Below are 19692 nucleotides of genomic sequence, written 5' to 3' on the forward strand. Positions count from 1 at the left end.
TTTGGTTGTCGAGCCTTGCTCCAATAAACAAGATAGATAGAAATCGCAAAGTTTCTTCATCTCAGACTTTGTGATTCCATAAGTTTATACCTGTGAGGTGAATAATAATCTAGGCTGCTCTTCGGGAGACATAAGAACGGATTTTGAGGTTTGCTAGACTTTGTCTATTGCAATCGATTTGTCAACTCACATGGATCTTTGATCAAAATGGAAATCACATATAGGCTATTTGTGGGAGGCAGATTGATTTAAAGTCTTCAATTCAGTTGAAGCAACTATTAGGATGTAAAGGACGTCAGCTAAGGGAATAAATTGCACAGAGTCTTGCTAGGATTCAAGAGGCGTAAGGAGTGCGACTGTAAATGAATCGATGTGACGGTAGATTCGGTCTACATTCAAGTCTGAAGTTCTGATAGTAGGCTAGAGTCTATAGCGGCTTAATATAGTTTGGTGTTGAAATCTGGACTAGGTCCCGGGGCTTTTGTGCATTTGTCGTTTCCTCGTTAACAAAATTTTTGGTGTCTGTGTTATTTCTTTTCCGCATTATATTGTTTATCTTTATAATTGAAATATCAAAGGTTGTACGCTAAAATCAATTCAATTAGATTAGTCCATCGCAATTGTTGGATACGACTTGATTGATTCTTGAATATTGATCATTGGAATCGTCCAAGTACTCTCACAGTATAATCAGGTTCGCAAACTAGTCTCTGCAACATTCTGATGTGAAATAAAGAGATATTAGCTCTTCATATCTTTCCTGATTGATATTCATTAAGTTGAACTCTCGGAATTATATTTGAGTTTATTCCATACATATTTCCTAAGAAAAAGTTGGTCGTGTATTTTGGTACCTCCGTGTTTTCATGTACCTGGGTGTTAATAGTAGTAAGTGCCCTTAATTCCAACAAGCTATCTGATAGCCATAAATAATTAGTTGATGGTAGTTAGTATTTTCCCTTTTGATCAGTAGGATGATTACATGTGTCATTCAGGGAATGGTCCTTATCTTGATAGGGTTTTCACCTGCCTTAAATGTGTAAGAACCTCCATTGTTGGCGGCAGAGTTTAATGAGAATCAGAGTATCGTTGTTCTTATTTTTTGGCTAGTTTCTCATAATTAGAAGGATCAGATCGTGAGGTTTGGGAGTTTATCCATTCATTTCATATATTAAGAATAACAATTGGTATCTAGAGCTGTTTCTTTCCTGATTCACCATGGGAGGAAGTGGAAATCCAACCTGCAAAGAATTACAAGATAAGTATGAGGCATAGCAACAACAGATCGTTACGATTCAATCGGATGTGCGTTCAATTAAACAAGATATGATAACTAAAGAGGATTTGAAAGCTCTGATAGAGTCTTTTGTGTTTTTTTCTCAAAGACCAAATGAAGATCATGGAAGAGCAGGATCTTCGAACAACTGACACAACCATGAAGATGATAGATCTGTGTTTGGGTTATTCTCAGGAGGTCGTGAAGTTCATCATACACCACGTATGCCTAAGATTGACTTCCCCAGATTTGATGACGAAAATCCAAGAGGATGGATTCAGAAGTGCAACCATTACTTTCAACTTCATGACATCAGGGATGAGACACAAAAAATCAAGATGGCATCTATGCATCTAGAGGGTAAGGCTGAAAAATGGCTTTATAACCTTCAATCTTTTCGTCATGTTATTACTTGGTTTGAACTTACTGAACATGTTTGCATTCGATTTGAAAATCCTGCTAATGAGAATATTGTTGGGAATTTTAATAAATTGCTTCATAAAAAAACTGTTGATGAATTTTTTTGAAGAATTTGAGTATGCTAAAGCTTTATTACTGAGTATACATCCTAATCTCCCTGAGAGTTATTTTATCAAAAGTTTTATTGGTGCTCTTAAGGAGGATATTCAACATTTTGTTTTAATGTTCCACCCAACTACTCTGATGAGAGCCTTCTCCCTAGCTAAAATGCAAGAACAAACTGTGTTGGTCCAACAAAAACTTTATAAACGACCACCCAAACCTTACACCAACACTTATTCATCTTCTAAATCCTTCAGTTCTACACAACCCCCTCCCAAACCCAACCCCATTACATCTTCTCAATTCAAGCCATCTCCAGTCCACCAACCACTCAAAACTACCTCTTCCCTCCCTCCTATCACTAGACTTACCCCTTCTCAAGTCAGATAGAGGAGAGAACAAGGTCTTTGCTATAACTTTGATGCAGTTTATAGGCCATGACACATTTGTGCAAAACAACAACTTTTTATGGCCGATACTGCACCACAACCAGATCAGGATGAAATTCTTGAGGACCATCCTTCTGAGGATATCACTTCCCCAGTGGAGTCAGATATGGAAATTTCATTGAATGCTCTCATTGATCAAGTTAATGGGGAAACTATCAGAATTCCAGGAATTCTCAAAAAGCATCATATTTCAGTCCTCATTGATACTGTAAGCATACACAGTTTTCTTGACAGTGATCTAGCCAAGATATTACAATGTGCAATTGAGCCCACAGCTCATATGTTGGTCACTGTGGAAAATGGTGAGAAGACCATAAGTTATGGGGTTTGTTCAAAGCTGGAATGGAGTATGCAGGGTTACAAATTTGGTGCTCCACTGAGACTTTTACCACTTGGTGGCTGCGACATGGTGCTAGGAGAAGACTGGCTTAAACAACTAGGTGATGTTGTTTTCAATTTTGCTAAACTCACAATTTCTTTTAAGCACAATGGGAAAAAAATTACACTTACTGGCTCTCATAGGAAATCTTCCTTGTCCATGATGAGTGGTAGTGCACTCAAATCTTTTTTTAATAAACATTCTCATGGTCTTTTTGGCCACTTATTCTCTATTTCCACCACCTTGTCTCCTACACCAATACCACCTCATATATCCTCCCTTTTGGGACAATTTCAAGATGTTTACTCATAACCCACTAAGCTCCCACCTCAGAGGAGTTTGGACCATACTATTCCCCTTAAACCAAATTTTGAACCACCCAATCTCAGACCTTATAAATATCCCTATGTTCAGAAATCTTTGGCGGAGGATTTGATCAAATAAATGTTACATCATGGCATTATACAGCCTAGTAACAGTCCTTTTGCTGCTCCTATCCTATTGATCAAGAAGAAGACAATACTTGGAGGTTTTGTGTTGACTATAGAAGACTTAACATCATTACAATCAAGGACAAATTCCTAGTCCTTTTATAAATGAACTCAAGGGTGCTGTCTGGTTTACAAAAATTGATTTAAGGTATGGGTACCATCAAATCAGGGTCTACTTTGAAGACATTTACAAGACATCCTTCAGAACACATCAGGGCCATTATGAGTTTAAATTCATGCCTTTTGGCCTCACCAATGCACCAACCACTTTCCAAGCTCTTATAAATGACATTTCTAAAGATCACTTAAGACATTTCATTCTTGTGTTCTTTGATGATATCCTGGTATTTAGCCCCAGCTTGGAGGATCATATCAAATATTTGGAGTTAACCTTGAGTATTCTAAGGAGCTATCAGTTTTTTTCAAACTTCTTCAAATGTTGCTTTGGTCAACATGAATTAGAATATTTAGGTAACGTAATCTTTTCTGAGGGTGTCAAGGCTGACCCAACAAAAGTTAAGAGTTAAGAATACATGGCCTACTCCTTCAACTATTAAAGAGTTAAGAGGTTTTCTTGGACTGACTGGGTATTACAGGAAATTTTTCAAAGACTATGGCATTATCAGTAGACCACTGACTGAGTTACTCAAGAAAAATGCATTTCAGTGGACTCCATCTGCTACCACTGCTTTTCAACAGCTCAAAACAAGAATGTTTACTATACCAGTATTAACTCTACCTGATTTTTCTAAGGTCTTCACACTTGAAGATAATGCTTGTGATAATGGTATTGATGCTGTCTTATTACAAAATGGAAGACCAGTAGCCTTCTTCAGCCAGCCTTTGGGGCCAAAAGCTAGTGCCTTGTCCACATATGAGAAGGAAATGATTGCTATTGCTCAGGCAGTAACTAAATGGAGACATTAATTACAGGTTCATCACTTCATTATATCCACAGACCATCAAAGTATTAAATACATTCTAGAGCAGAAGATCTCTACTGTACTACAGCAAAAATGGGTGATCAAGTTACTTGGCTTTGATTATGAAATCAAATACAAAAAAGGGGCTGACAACAAAGTAGCTGATGCCTTATCTAAAAGACCACATTTCCAAGGCTCATGTAGTCAGTTAGATGCTTCAACACCACTATGGTCATTGGACATCATCTCCAGCTATGAATCTGATTCAAAGGTGCAATCACTCCTTCCTCAGCTTCTAGTAAATCCATCTAGTATCCCACATTTTACTTACTCTAAAGGAATTTTAAGATATAAGAATAGGCTGTATATTGGAATTGGAGTTGACACTAGAATACCATCATGGCTTATGTACATTCTTCTTCAGTCGGTGGCCATTATGGTATTCAAGGTACCTACATTAGAGCAAAGACTTATTTCTTTTGGCCCAACATGAAAAAAGATATCATGCTTTTTGTTTCTTCTTGTGATATCTGCCAAAGAAATAAAGGAGAGCATGCACACCCTGCTGGCTTGTTGTAGCCTCTTGCCATCCCTGACCAAGCATGGCAGCACATCTTCATGGACTTCATTGAGGGTATTCCTGCAAGTGACAGAAAAACTATCATTCTAGTGGTCGTTGACAAGCTTACTAAATATGCTAACTTTATTGCCTTGCTCCACCCATACACTGCCATCACTGTAGCAAAGGAGTTCATCAATCAAATTTTCATGTTACATGGTCTTCCTGCTTCCATTGTATCTGATAGAGACAAGGTATTTACCAGCTTATTTTGGCAAGATCTCTTCATGGCACTGAGCACCAACCTAAATCTCAGCACAGCATACCACCCTCAGTCTGATGGCCAAACTGAAAGAGTAAATGCATGTCTTGAGAACTATCTCAGGTGTATGACCGTCCATAGGCCTAAAAATTGGTCCAAGTGTTTACCATTGGCAGAATGGTGGTATAACACCAACTTCCATACCAGCTTCAAGATGAGCCCTTTCAAAGCTTTGTATGGTTATGACCCACCTCACCTTGATTTTCCCTCCACTGCACTTACCTCTGTAGTTGCTGTTGAAGACTACTTGAGCAAAAGGGATGCCCATTTAGACATTCTCAAATAATAACTGCAAAATGCACATGAAAGGATGGTTCATTATGCTGATCAGAAGAGGGTCGACAGATCCTTTGAGGTAGGTGATGCAGTGTACCTGAAGCTTCAACCCTACAAAAAATCCTCCATTGCTCTTAGGAGAAACCTGAAGCACTCTGCCAAATACTATGGACTCCTCCTTGTCATCCAGAAGATAGGCTCAGTTGCTTACAAGCTTCAACTGCCTATCATCTCTAGGATACATCCTGTTTTCCATGTCTCCCAGTTGAAGAAGTGCATCAGCAAAACTCATATTCTTTCTCCTCAACTGCCCGTAGTGGATGATGCTGGTCATATTTTCCTTCATCCAGCTGCTATCCTTGACACTAGAAGCATCACCAGACATGGAAGACAGGTGGATCAATTACTTATCCAGTGGAACAACTCCACAGCTGAAGATGCTACCTGGGAGGACATTACCAATGTTTATGCTCATTTTCCAAATTTCAATCCTTGAGGACAAGGATTTTGTAGAGGGGGTGGTATTGTCATCTACCTGGGTGCTAATAGTAGTAGGTGCCCTTACTTCCAATAAGCTATCTGGTATCCCTAAGTAGTTAGTTGATGGTAGTTAATATTTTCCCTTTTGATCAGTAGGATGATTACATGTGTCGTGCAGTGAATGGTCCTTATCTTGGTAGGGTTTTCACCTGTCTCAAATGTGTAAGAACCTCCATTGCTGGCGGCAGACTTTAATGAATATAATCAGAGTATTGTTGTTCTTATTTTTTGGATCGTTTCTCATAACTAGAAGGCTCAGATCGTGAGGTTTGAGAGTTTATCCATTCATTTCATAGTTAGATTGTATTAAGAACATAACACGTGTTTTCAGTTTCAAATTCTTCGTTTTGCTGATTATTTCGAGTTTTCAATTAAATTTGTAAAGATTTATGGGTTCTGAAAATTTGGTTTCAAGAGAGGATGGGAGAGAGATGAGAGTTCATGTAAGAAAATTTGATTTTGTGAGTTTTTTAGCCGACAAATTTCGTATAAGCTAGAGTGGATTAGAATTTATTGGCTGGATTAACCAAGATGGAAAAAATATCAGATCTAAATAAACAATATGCATAACTGTAGGCTTCTTTAACTAGAAGGCAGCTACGTTTTTTGCTTCCCTTGGTACAAAAGTGCATTTCCAACTCTCAAAATCTCTGAGTAAATTGATGCGGTCTAAGATAATGGTATTGATTGTCCATTTAATGGCTGATAGCTTTCCATTTATTGCAGCTACGAGATTCATAGTGTCTCCCTCTTGGTGAGGATGAGTGGTACTCCTTTCATTCGGCCACACAATTATTCCACCGCTATAAAGCATATTGCCTAAGCCTGCTCTTCATCTCTGATCTCTTTACATACACCTGGAAAAAGCGAACTATTAGTCCAACATTAGTTAAGTTATGGTAACTAGCGTCGAAGTTAACTTAAATGGATAGTCTAGATACTTAGATATTTATGGGGTTTTTGTTAATTTTTATAGCTTACCTGATTACCTGCTCTGTTGGTAATGGTATCTTTGAACGTGTACTTGAGAATGTTGTAGAATTGATTGTATGCTGGGTTCGGGTTAAGAATCTGATCAGAGAGAGATCGCCCATGTAAAAGGACCGGGTGGGCCCAATGTAGGTTAAATTTCCTGGGCTTTTGAACACCATCATGATCAAAATCATATAGCTCATTAAAGCAGTGAATTGTAGATAAACCGGTGCCATTAGCATGCTTACCACCGGATGGGGAGGTGTTGCATGGTTCATGGTATTAGACATGCCAAGTGGAGCCAACTGCATAGAGCAGTTCATTAAGATTGGTTTATAGGCGTAATGATTGTCTATAGACATGACCAATCGGATTTGCCTTTGATTAACGCGTCTTAGATGGGAAGTGTTGAGAGAGTAGCGTGAAGCAGTTACTTTTGACGGTAATAACTTCAAGCATGTTTCTCTTCGCAGAAATATAAAAAATAATTCTAAGAGGAAACTCTTCATATTTTCCTTCTTTCTAAGGCAAAGAAACCTGAGAGGAAGATCTTCCCATAGAAGAGAGTAGCGAAGATGCTCGAGTGTTTTATAGTGAAGGTGGTATTGTTGAGGAGACTCCAAAGATTTTTCAAGAGCGTATTTTGAGTTTGTACAATCCCAACTATCCAATTTCCAGTTTTCCATATGGGATTGCATTCCCTAATGGCCGAGAAGCTATCAACTATACTTGCAATTTCAATTTTCACTGGGAGAAATTGCGCTACAATCGAAGAGTGAAAATTGAGCAGATGTATGATCAAATTTCACCAGGCCATGGGAGGGTCATGGAGCCAATGCAAATCAGAGAACTCAATCACATGAAGGTACTCAATTTTAGCTTTAATCCCATTATACCAATTGATTTGTTGAAGATTAGCATGTACTAATTTTTTTGTTAATGATGCCTGAAGCGCCATGCAAGAGTTGAAATGGGAAGGAAAACCGTTTCTCAAGGTAGTATTCATGCTGATGTGTAGGGGACTAACATGAAAGATGAGGGAAAAACAGTATTCCAGAATAATGTGAATGAGATTGGGAGTGGGAGTGGTAGTGGTGCTAATGACGATGAAGAGGTTTTGGCTGATGAGGATCCACGTGAGAGACCCCCTGCAACGCCCATTGTTGCAAATCAAGAGCCAAACCATGGGTGGAGTGTGAATGATGGTTGGGTTGTATATGCATCTCATCCACAAATTGGGCAGTATGTGGTGAATGAAGATGTTTTTCTTGTTGGAGATCGATATGTGGCTGTTGGTGGAGTGCGTCAGGGATTCTTTGCTAATGTGGTGCCGGCTCGATTTAGGAAAGAAATTCGCAGGAATGCAAGAATTCCTCTTCCTCCTAAGGGCATTTTGTTTCCTCATCTCGCTATGTTATGTCCTGTGGTTGGTCGAATTGCAGTTGAAGTCGCAGCAGTAGCTAATGCTGGTTATGGGTATGTTAATCCACCACCAGTACCAGAACCAGAAGAGGCACCGGAAGTACCAGCACCACCAGTAGGAGTGTCTGAAAGGCCATGATCTGCAAGGTGAAGAGGAATACAAAACTATCCACCTGTACGTCCAGATAGTGTGCAAGGAGTACGAACTCGACAAGGGATGCGAGGTGTTGGTAAAAGCAAAGCTAATTCTGTCTAACCAGGTATTGATGGTGGTTTTTAGCTTAGGGTTATAATCATAAAACCATAGTCAGACAATAATGTCACATAACTTGAGTAATAATGTCTTCACCAAGCGCATTTATTGAACCCTTTAATATGTATGCGAGAAAATTACCAGGGTATCTTTTTTTTTAATGCTAATTAGGGTTTCCATAGACCAAATCCTAATTTCCACACCACATGTGCCAATGGCATGCCGTGCCAGCCACATCTTCACGCCAAGGTATGCCAACCATGTCAGCCGCACGACATGTGTCAATGGCATGCCGTGCCAGCCACATCTCCGCGCCAAGGCCTGCCAACCATGTCAGCCGCACCACATGTGCCAATGGGATGCCATGACATCCACATCTCCGCGCCAAGGCATGCCAACCATGCCAGCCACACCACATGTGCCAATGGCATGCCGTGCTAGCCACATCTCCGTGCCAAGGCATGCTAACCAAGCCAGACGCACCACATGTGCCAAAGCCATGCGGCCCTACCATCATGTCGCTGGCTGCCAAACGAAGGGTTGCAACAATCAACGGCTACCCTTTCATCTGAGATGCCGATCTCAGCCGTCCAAGTTCGCCACCTAACGCATGGAAACTTCCGACCCAAGGCCAAACATCACGATTTTTCCAAAACCTTAATTTTGGCCGCGCCTAAAATATGCCAAAGCCATGTCGGCCCTACCACATGTCGTTGGCTGCCAAACGAAGGGTTGAAACAATCAACGACTACCCTTCCATATTAGATGCAGATCTCAGCTGTCCAAGTTCACCACCTAACGCATGGCAACTTCCGACCCAAGGCCAAACATCACAGTTTTGACAAAACCCTAATTTTGGCCGCGCCTAAAATATATCAAAGCCATGTCGGCCCTACCACATGCCGCTGGTTTCCAAACGAAGGGTTGCAACAATAAACGACTACCCTTCCATCTGAGATGCAGATCTCAGCCATCCAAGTTCGCCACTTAACGCATGGAAGCTTCCCACCCTAGGCCAAACATCACGGTTTTGCCAAAACCCTAATTTTGGCTGCGCCTAAAATATGCCAAAGCCATGCCGGCCTTATCACATGTCGTTGGCTGTCAAGCAAAGGGTTGCAACAATAAAATGCAGATCTCAGCCGCCCAAGTTCGCCACCTAACGCATGGCAACTTCCGACCCAAGGCCAAACATCACGGTTTTGCGAAAACCCTAATTTTGGTTGCGCCTAAAATATTCCAAAGCCATGCCGGCCCTACCACATGCCGCTGGATGCCAAACAAAGGGATGCAACAATCAACGGCTACCTTTCCATCTGAGACGCAGATCTTATCCGTCCAAGTTCGCAACCTAACGCATGGCAACTTCCGGCCCAAGGCCAAACATCACGGTTTTTCCAAAAGCCTAATTTTGGCCGCGCTTAAAATATGCCAAAGCCATGCCGGCCCTACCACATGCCGCTGGCTGCCAAAAGAATGGTTGCAACAATCAACGACTACCCTTCCTCCTGAGATGCAAAACTCAAACGTACAAACTCTCCACCAAACGATTTGCGGCAATCTCTTGGCCACGACGCCAAAACCCTAATTTGGCCGTGCCAAGAACATGAAAGTGCTGCAACCGTGCCGCTATTTGCCAAACGAAGGGTTGCAACAATATACGGCTACCATTCCTCCTGAGATGCAGATCTCATTCGTACAAACCTGCCACCAAAAGACTCGTGGCAATGTCTTGGATGCGAAGCTAACTCTTGGTCACGACACCAACTTGGCTGATGCTAAATCTCGGGTCACGGCACCAACCTGGATACGATGCCTATTCTTTAGTCATGACACCAACTTGGCTATAAACGCCAAATCCTTTGGCCACGCCGCACGTAGCAACATGCTACATGTTTTTCTGCGAAAACACTCGAGACATCAAAACTGTCACAAACTGAGGGATGCTCATTAGGGTATTGTTTTGGAGGTTTACAACGTGCGGCGTACACTATACCCGTTACGAGAAAGTGTCATAAGAATGAGGCGGTTAGTAAATACAAGGAGTAATGGTGAAACGTTTCCTTCATTATGGAAACATCAATTCCAGGTGTTACCCGTTACCGTTTCCTTCCATTTACTCAAACTGTTTCCAATTCTTACGAGACCAGGGTACGCTTCGTTGCGACTTGTATAAATATGTCTCACCTATTTCCACCAAAGAACAAGTTTTGGTCAGGAGAATACAACACTCAGAAATCACTAGTTAACTTTCCCATCTGTTAGCTTTCCACTTTCTGATACAAGTCGTCAAACAACTACTCTTCCCGAATCAACTATTCTGGTCTCAACACTCTCTTCGCTTCCCTCCCTAGACCAAACCTTCTCCTTCACTTTGTGACCGAAGCAAGTCTGGAACGACCATTTCTTGGTTTAGGCCGGATTTGTACAGATTGATCTCTCGAATCAAAGTATTCCCTTGCAGTACATTGTTTAGGGGTTTAGACTAGTTTCTCACCCACACACTCGAAATTACCAAAATCAGCAGAAACTAGTTTCACCCTCAAACACCAGGTAATTTCTAGATCAAGATCCTTCAACAGACAATGGATGATTTTTTGGTTTTTGGAAGTGGCGGATGGTGTCACTAATTTGAAAAACATGTTACTTTTGGTTTGAACTAATTTAAGAAGACAGTCATCTGTAAGATGTTTATGGAAACAAAGTTTGATTTTCTTAATTTGGGTTTTGCTTGAATGTGAATGCTTAAACTAGAATGAGTAGAAGCTTTGATTAAATGGAATGTATTAGTATGCAAGTGTATGCTAATATGCTTATGACGAATGGGGCTATCCCAAACAATAAGAGTAATGAGCCTTACTAAATCACTCTTAGGGGTAAAATGATAAAAAGTAGCTTCCGACGGGATGAATTAGAATTTGAGAACAAGCAGAGGTAGTAATAGTACCGTTCCAGATTTTACCGTAGAGCACCATAGATTTGTGAGGAAATTGAGACCATCAAGAAAGTATATTTTGAGATGGCCAATGCTTAGATGAACATAGACGAATGATTTGAGCGAATCAAAGGTGAGCACATAACCTGTAATGGTCTTTACTTTAAGATCTTTAGTTTTGTAATTCCAATTGATCTCTTCAAGGTTTGGTATGGTAGAAACCTTGTTAAAATAGTTATGGTCTTCCTTATTTCTAGTGAGAGTGCTTGTGAAGTTGTTTAGGCAGTTACAACCACATTGATGAAGCTTTTGAGTGATATCCATATGATTCCTTTCCATAGTGACATAATGACTTGTTTCAAAGGTTGTACTGACTGAGATTCTGCGAATTTCTCTATGATTTTGAATATCTATGTGATTGTGAGTTTTGTGATGATTATTGTGATGATTGATGTGATGAGATTCCTGATTGGATTCCATGAGAATCGATAAAACAAAAAGGTTAAGGAATTAAGCACTGAGAACGAGGGTAATGGGGGAACACATGAGGGAAGAAGGTTGTTTGATTTTTGAGCCGGCCAGTCAGAACCCGGTAGAAACTAGCCGTTGGGGAACTACCAGATAAATACAACGGGCAAAAGAGAAGACGGCCAGGAAGAAATCAGATAAGAAGGAGAGAAGGAATCGTACAATGAGAGAGCCGTACAAGGAGTCCCATATACGGCCGATTACCCAAAAATAACCGGAAGTGCTAGCCCCATCAACATTTCCTCTCGAAAAAATCCTGTCAGGGGAATGGATGGCCTTGATTTGCTGCTCTAACATTTGGGTCCCACGGTATCTCTCAGTCGAGATATTTGTCTGGAGATATAGCATTTCCAAAAAATAAGAGTACAAATTACGCACCTATGTTGCGTACACTGTTGTGAACTTGTGATACACAATGCTTACCCTAGCTAACTACTAGGCTTAAGCAACTAAAATGTCAATACTCGATATGTTTGCCCCAGCTTAGCTACTAGGCCCAAACAAGTGAACAACTACCAAGTAGCATCTCCTATTCTTAGTAGAAAGAGGAAAACGATCTTGATTATCACGTCACGTCTATCCATATCCAAAAGGAGTGTAGTCTCTCTTTTGACAATTTTGTCTCTTGGCAATATATTGAGGCACTACCAAAACTATTGCAGCAATAAAAACGTGCAACAGTCAATTGGATATGTTCCGGATATATGTGAGTTTATTTTACAGCCGTGTGACACGATAGATAAGAGTAAGTTTATCTTTCTATAATGGAATCCTGTAAAGCCAAGGTTGGAATCATTTCTTTCAAATTTCATTTTCAACAAAACAAATAATTACCAGCCATAAATCCATTCTTTTAGTTTCTGATCAATAAATCTTTTTTTTTTAAAAAATAAAAAATAAAAAAAAATAATTACCAGCAAAGAAGAAAATATGTAGTTACCCTGGTGACACGTGAATTGGTTCTGTCGTGTCTACCGTGGTCCATTACCATAAAGTGACTGGTACACCTTTTAAGTTTTAACGATGCTGCTAGTTTTGATAAGGACACGAATCTGGTCGCACTCGATGATTCTAAATGTTGCCATTTTCTTTTGCATACGCCAGTGAAAATCACAGTGCCATCCTTCGTTATATTGTCCTCCTATTTCAGTGTTAGAATAATCATATATGCCCAACTGTGTAAGCTTCCATAGTTATCATGCAAGGAAAAGAAAATGTAAAAATTCTTAATATTACGATAGGGGTTAGAGCAGTTTCTATGGAATTTGTTCATTTTGTTCCCACCGTGGAATCAACAAACATGAAAAATGGATGTTCAAGTTAACAAATATGTTGATTTGAACGTTGAGTTGGATGAACAGGCGCGTGTGGGATAGAAGACTGGGCAGTGGTGCCACAAACGCGAGCGTTGGAAGCAGCAACGCGCGACCAAGCCAAATCCGTCGGCGACTTTTTCATTCACGCCCGCGACTTTTGGATTCACGCCAAGTACAATCCGTGAATATTATACTACTCTTTAATCTTATTGTATCTCACTTTATCCTATTTTATCTCACTTAAATATTATATTTTATTTTTCATCTTTATCTTACAAAATATTTTATATTAAAAAGAAATACTAGTGGGGCTCTAGAAAACCAAATCTATTTATCTTGCCCTGTTTTACCCTAATGGAGAAACCCGTTTGACCATCCACGGACCACGTGGCTCAACAAAATTTTGAGTTTGAACATTACCGTAAAAATTGTCCTTATCAATTTAAGAAATCTAACATAAAAGATTGTTTTATTTTATATGTACTCCGTATTTGATAACATCGTAGGATTCAAAAACTTTTTATCTCAAAAATTCCCGCCGATTAGTTTTGTATAAGAGAGATCACGTTCTTCCTTGAAGAGCTGCAGTGTCCAGAGAAAGGCCAATGTCAATTGTTTATGTTAATTATCTCATTAGTATTAGTGTACTACCTCTTACACATGTAAATTCATTTTGTATATTATCTCATAGTTTGGATAAGTATAATTAATTTTGGCTGATATCACTAAACTGCAATTATTAGTATTTGTAAATTGTAATATATTTTGTGTTAATAAAGTCCAAAGCACAATAAGGAATTTTTTTGGCTATTCATGGAAAGAATCTTTCCAAGTCACACAACCATTAGAAGTACGGCCACATGTTAATCCATGATATTTCCTCCAAAAATTATATTCCTCCGGGAGTTAGATAAGTAGGAAATACTTATTAGTCCTAGAAATAATATATTAGGATGAGTCTAGACCAGTTGACTGAGTCAACTGTCTGTTTGATCCTTTTTGGTAAAATATATTATAGTTTGGTCCTAAAAATTATGATTTGGTCTTAGGGTGACGTCATGGATGATGTAATTGTCACTAGGTAGTGGCAGAAATACCCTTTTGGGACCATATATATATATATAAGTCAATATAAAATATCTTATTTCGGATTTACTTTCTCTCTCCTTCTGTTTTCAGATCTAGTTTCTCTCTCCATTTTTTCTTTTCTTTTTTCTGTTGATGCTCATGAAAACGATGAAGAAGGATGATAATTTTTTGGTTTTTTCTTTTATGTAGCTACTGTTGATGTTAAAGATGATGAAGACGACGGAGATTTTTGTGTTTCTTCGTCAGTTGTTGCTGCTGCTGCTGTTGAAGAAGATGGAGATGATGAAGACGGCGATGATTTTGTGTTTCTTTCTTCTCTGCTGCTGCTGCTTTTGTTGAAGATGATGTAGACGATGAATACGATGAAGACTATGAAGATTTTTATGTTATTTGGATGTTGAAGATCTTGATCTTGATTTTGTTGCTCGTGTTAAAGATGAAGTTTTGCTGCTGTTAAAGACGATGATGTTTGCTGCTGCTGTTGAAGATGACGAAGATGATGAAGATGATGCCACTGCAGTCATTCCAGAAATGAATTTTTTTTTTTTTAGGTTTTTATATGGAGTTCATTTCTGGAATGAACTCTGTTTTTTTTAGGTTTTTATATGGAGTTCATTTCTGGAATGAACTATGGTCTTTTTAGGTTTTTATATGGAGTTCATTTCTGGAATGAACTCTGTTTTTTTTAGGTTTTTTTATGGAGTTCATTTATGGAATGAACTCTGTTTTTTTTTTTAGGTTTTTATATGGAATTCATTTCTGGAATGAACTCTGGTTTATATGTTTTCTGAAAAAATAAGTAGAAATTAACAGGAGTTCATTTTGACGAATGAACTGCTACAAGAAAATAAGTAAAAATTAACACGGAAAAGTAATTTTGTTTGTTTTATATTTTTAAATTATTATGGACCAAACAGTAAAGGCGTTTTTCCAAAGGACTAAACAAACATGGGACCACCTAAAAAAGACCAAACAATATTTTTTCCGTTAGATAATTAGAAGTGAGGCTTAGTGTAGTGGATGGGCATGATCCAAGATTCAAGGCTTGCGGCCTCACCTTGAATCACAGACTAAGTTTTATCGTGATTCAAAGTTGAGTCAACAAAACGACAAACCACTACACCAAATTATGGATTTAGCAACTCAGATCAGCAGCAGCGCTAAATCTGTTGCTAATTCGCAACAAACAAAACAGTTGCCAAATTTAGCAACAACTGTTTTCTGATGCGAAAGTCGCAACTGTCCATATTCTGTTGCGATTAGCAACAGCCGAGGGTATAAGCATGCGATTCACATGCTTATCAGGTAACACTTTTGACCCCTTTTCCGCCCATATTTTGGAACGGATTTTGATTATGTTGTTATTTCACCCCTTTGACTAGTTGACTTCTTGACTTTAGAGGTGCCAGATTTAACCCACCAAAATTCCGGTATATAACACCTGCTTCATTTATATCCACAAATTGTTTTTCTTCTCTCTCTTTTATCCTCTCCTTTGCTAAAACTCTTTTCATTATCTTCTCCATTTACTTCTGTATCTAGATCTGAAAAATCTCTCAAATCTCCACTGCGATTAAAGCTCTGCTATTGACGCTCTGCTGCTATTAAAATATCTTATCCATCTCCCCATTCAGTAGAAAGAAAATCTCCCAAAAAATCCATCTCTGAATTTAGGGATTTATCACCTTGAGGAGTTGTTGAAATAACAAGCTGTAAGATAACTCCTATCCTTACGCAAGAGAAAACATGATCAGTTCCTGAAATCTTATGAAAATTGATTGATTTTGATTCCTAGAATCTCTGCCCAGAACAATCCCTAGAAATCGACCAAGTATAGCTGATGTAAGTCAATTAAGTTCAATACTTGTTAGATCGATAGTTAGGTTTTGTTTGTTTTTAACGACTTCTACTTATATTACTGCAGGTGGAAGCACCATTCTGAGGACTTTTGCTCAGCGTAATAAACCTAGGTATGGATTCATCTTGTTATTCTATTTTTATGTTTTGGGTATAATTTTAGGTCAGTAGGATGTATCTGAGATTTGGGTTTTTATTCATTTTTATTTTTTTTTTATGATTTGGGTGTTTCTATTTTTTGATTTTGAATGGTTTTCAGTGAGTGGAACTAAGAAGAAATCAAGATAAATTTGAGTTCCCTGTTTTTATTTTTCTGTTTGTTTTTAAACTTAAACCTATAAATTGAAACCGTCAACAACCTAGAATCAATACTAGTTTTGGCACTATACATATGATTGATGCCCTCAAGGAGCTTAACATGGAGAATTATGATGAAAAGGATGTTGGTAACTTATATATATTTTAGTCTTTTAGTCATACAGCTTTCTTGTTTGTTTTCTAATGAGCAGAACAGCTCATTGCAAGACTGTTTATAGTGATAAGTACATTTTCACGCGATATGTTCTGTTGAAGTTGATTTCTTTTGCACTTACAGTTTGCAATTTTACGTTTTATGGCTCGAGTCCTGATTCTACAGATGCCAATGAATCTTGGAGTGCTTGATGGTTTGAGATCCCAAATTGTACATCAACTATGCAGGTCCTACGTCTAAGTTGACACTGCTTATGATCAGTTGTATGGCTAAGCCTGAGAGCAGGTACCTTCTCTCCTTGTTTCTATGAAAATGTATGAACAAAGTGTGTTCCTTTTTTTAAGTGTTTTCTATTTAGCGATACCGTGGGTACAACTGTTGGTGTACCCCACCGGTTAAGTTACTGACACAATGAACTTAGAATACTAAGTTAGGCTAGGTTAATGGTATATGCACGCGTCTTCTTAGGAAATTAACTGGCTACCTGAATGATGATGTTAAATAAAAAGGTGAGGTAGTGGTCATGTTTCTCCTTTTCTATTTTTTTTTTAAGATCTACATATCTAACTTGTACAGATTTTGAAGTTTAATGTTGAAGTTTAATGGCTAGTTAGAGATGTCCGCCAAAGTATCTATTGGCATTTATTTGGATATATCTTTGTTTATTCATATTCCTGAATGTCATTTTAATTGTAAATCTCTAACGTCGTTGGAATTGGTAATGAAGGGTAAGCATCGGTCAGAGGTTATTCTTCCTAATTACTCAATGTATTTACCTAGTCTCAAGTCATTGGTGCTTAAATCACTAGCAGTATATGAAGTAGAGCGAGCAAATAAGCTTATAGCCAGTTGTCCAGTTCTTGAAACGCTGGATATAAAAACAGAGGATCATCAGAAGCTCACCATTAATTCTTCTACGTTGAAGCTCTTTAAAGTTAATGATTGTGGTTATGACCGTTCACTTTAATATACAAACAGCTAAGATTATCAAGTTAAACACTCCTATATCGGGGTGTTAGAATTGTGTTTGTCCATATATCGTAGTCCTCATAGGTTCATACACATTCTAAGTCTTATGATATCTCATACTGTCGGAACTCTTCCCTCGTGGTTTACCATAAATGCTAGCTTTTTTTCCTGTCGATGCTTTTCATTTTTTATTGTATCGTCACATGTTGAATTTCATTTTACCTTGTTGGCCTCGCAACCTTGCAGAAGGTCATAAACTAATATGCATCAGCCTAGTGACGTGCAAATATTAGTAGCAATGACAACAAATATTGTGGCCCGTCTTCTTTTGGATTTGAAAGGTATTTTTATGTCATTTTACCTTGTTGGCCTCGCAACCTTGCAGAAGGTCATAAACTAATATGCATAAGCCTAGTGACATGCAAATATTAGTAGCAATGACAACAAATATTGTGGTCTTCTTTTGGATTTGAAAGGTGTTTATTTTTATTTATGTAAACAACAATGCAACGAAATGTAGAATGTTTTTAATGTGCATTTTACTTCTTATGTAGAGTTGAGCCAAGTAGAGTGCCAAGATGTTATTTTTAAGCAGGTATAACTTTCTTATAGTCTCCCCTGTTCAATTTATGTGGTAGTGGTAGATTTTTTTTTAAAAAAAATCTCATGATGTAGAACTTCCTGATGCAGGCATGGCTTACACATATCCGGAGGAGAGCAAAAGCAGACGGTGTAGATGAGGATATCGCAGAAGAGAGACTTCAATCTTGGATGGATCGTGTTGGTCAAAAACCAACATCCTGATGATGTTGTTGATGGTAATTCATATTCTTGATTTTTGTATAGGTATCATGACATGCTTTGATTTTTATAAGCTGTCATAGTAATGCAAGAGAAAGTTTGTGACTGGATTCTCCCTTTTAATTGGTGTTTTTGTTTTGCTATCCAGTGGGAAGAGGTCTTCTGGAACTGAGAAAGCTTGGAATCAAACAACAAAATCGCGAAGCGGAATTGATGTAGGGAAATTTTTCTACAACTACCAATCACAAACCTAGTGTAGATAATGATGTCTCCCCTTGATCATGATACTCCCTTCCCAAGGTACTTTTTCTGGTTAGCCTATTTTTCAGTGTACTTTTTCTAATATTGAAGACTCTAAGCTTATAGTTGTCTCTGTCTTCTGTTTTCGCTTCAGATAATTGTCTTCCAGAGCATTTGTATATCTTGATTTCGCTTCAGATAATTGTATTACAAAATTGAGCTTAGACATTTGTATATCTTGAAATGGTTCTTACCTATATAAAACACTTTGTTTTCTTTCAGACTGTCAAATACAAGAAGGGAAGTTGGATATTGAACCAGGTAACCTAGTCTGGCATTTCATTTTTAGATCGTCAATGGCTACAATCAACAATCATAATTATTCCCTGTTTTCTATAGTTTAGACCAGATCACCACATTGTATGTCGATTACGAAATTTAGTCGTCTTCATCATCTCAGTAGTTACTTGTATTACTTAATACACATTTATATCTCCAACTGTGATACTATAAAGTTCAAATTGATGAATCTATTTTTTTTAATGAAATCCTTTAATGAATCTGTGGGTTATTAGATTGCATCATTACTACTGATAAATTAATTATAATTGAATGTTGTATGTGTGGAATTGAAGCACCAGCACAATATGTAAGAAACAAGAACGTATTTGCATATGAAATATTTCAGTTGTACAATTTGACACTTGATTTTCTTAATGCAACCTCTGACATTTCCTTTATGTCATGAGTTCCCTGCTTTTTATTGTATTTGGTTCCCTTTCTTTGTAAAATGTCTTTGAGGTGTAAACCTGTGGGAATATCTGTGTGAATATAGAGTATGAGAACTATCATATTCAATTGCTGGATATAAGATGAATCAGGGATTTGCAGGGAACTGGGGGGTAATCAGTTTTGACTAGGTCAACAAATACTTGACCTTTCTTTTGTTGTTGCGAAATATTAGCAACGGATAAAACGTGTTGCTAAATCTGAACCAAAACAACTATATCCTGTTCTACGAAAATATATCCCGGAACTAATCTAAAATTAGCAACAGAGTAGCAACAGTTCGTTTCTGTTTCTATATTTTAATCAACGGCT

General features: G+C 38.3%; 1 long non-coding RNA gene across 2 annotated transcripts; it reads left to right on the plus strand.

The window, feature by feature from the left end:
• The first annotated feature begins 15746 nt into the window (after positions 1 to 15746).
• LOC113336640 lies at positions 15747 to 19167 on the plus strand. 2 transcript variants are annotated; one of them, XR_003353987.1, is made up of 7 exons: positions 15747 to 16094; positions 16177 to 16222; positions 16733 to 16866; positions 18105 to 18145; positions 18241 to 18368; positions 18500 to 18651; positions 18874 to 19167. It is a non-coding gene; the product is annotated as an uncharacterized LOC113336640 (long non-coding RNA). The 2 variants fall into 2 exon arrangements; XR_003353986.1 differs by having other exon boundaries at positions 16747 to 16866.
• Positions 19168 to 19692: the final 525 nt, after the last annotated feature.

Source organism: Papaver somniferum, unplaced genomic scaffold, assembly GCF_003573695.1.
Source record: "Papaver somniferum cultivar HN1 unplaced genomic scaffold, ASM357369v1 unplaced-scaffold_154, whole genome shotgun sequence".
In the NCBI taxonomy this organism is placed as follows: domain Eukaryota; kingdom Viridiplantae; phylum Streptophyta; class Magnoliopsida; order Ranunculales; family Papaveraceae; genus Papaver; species Papaver somniferum.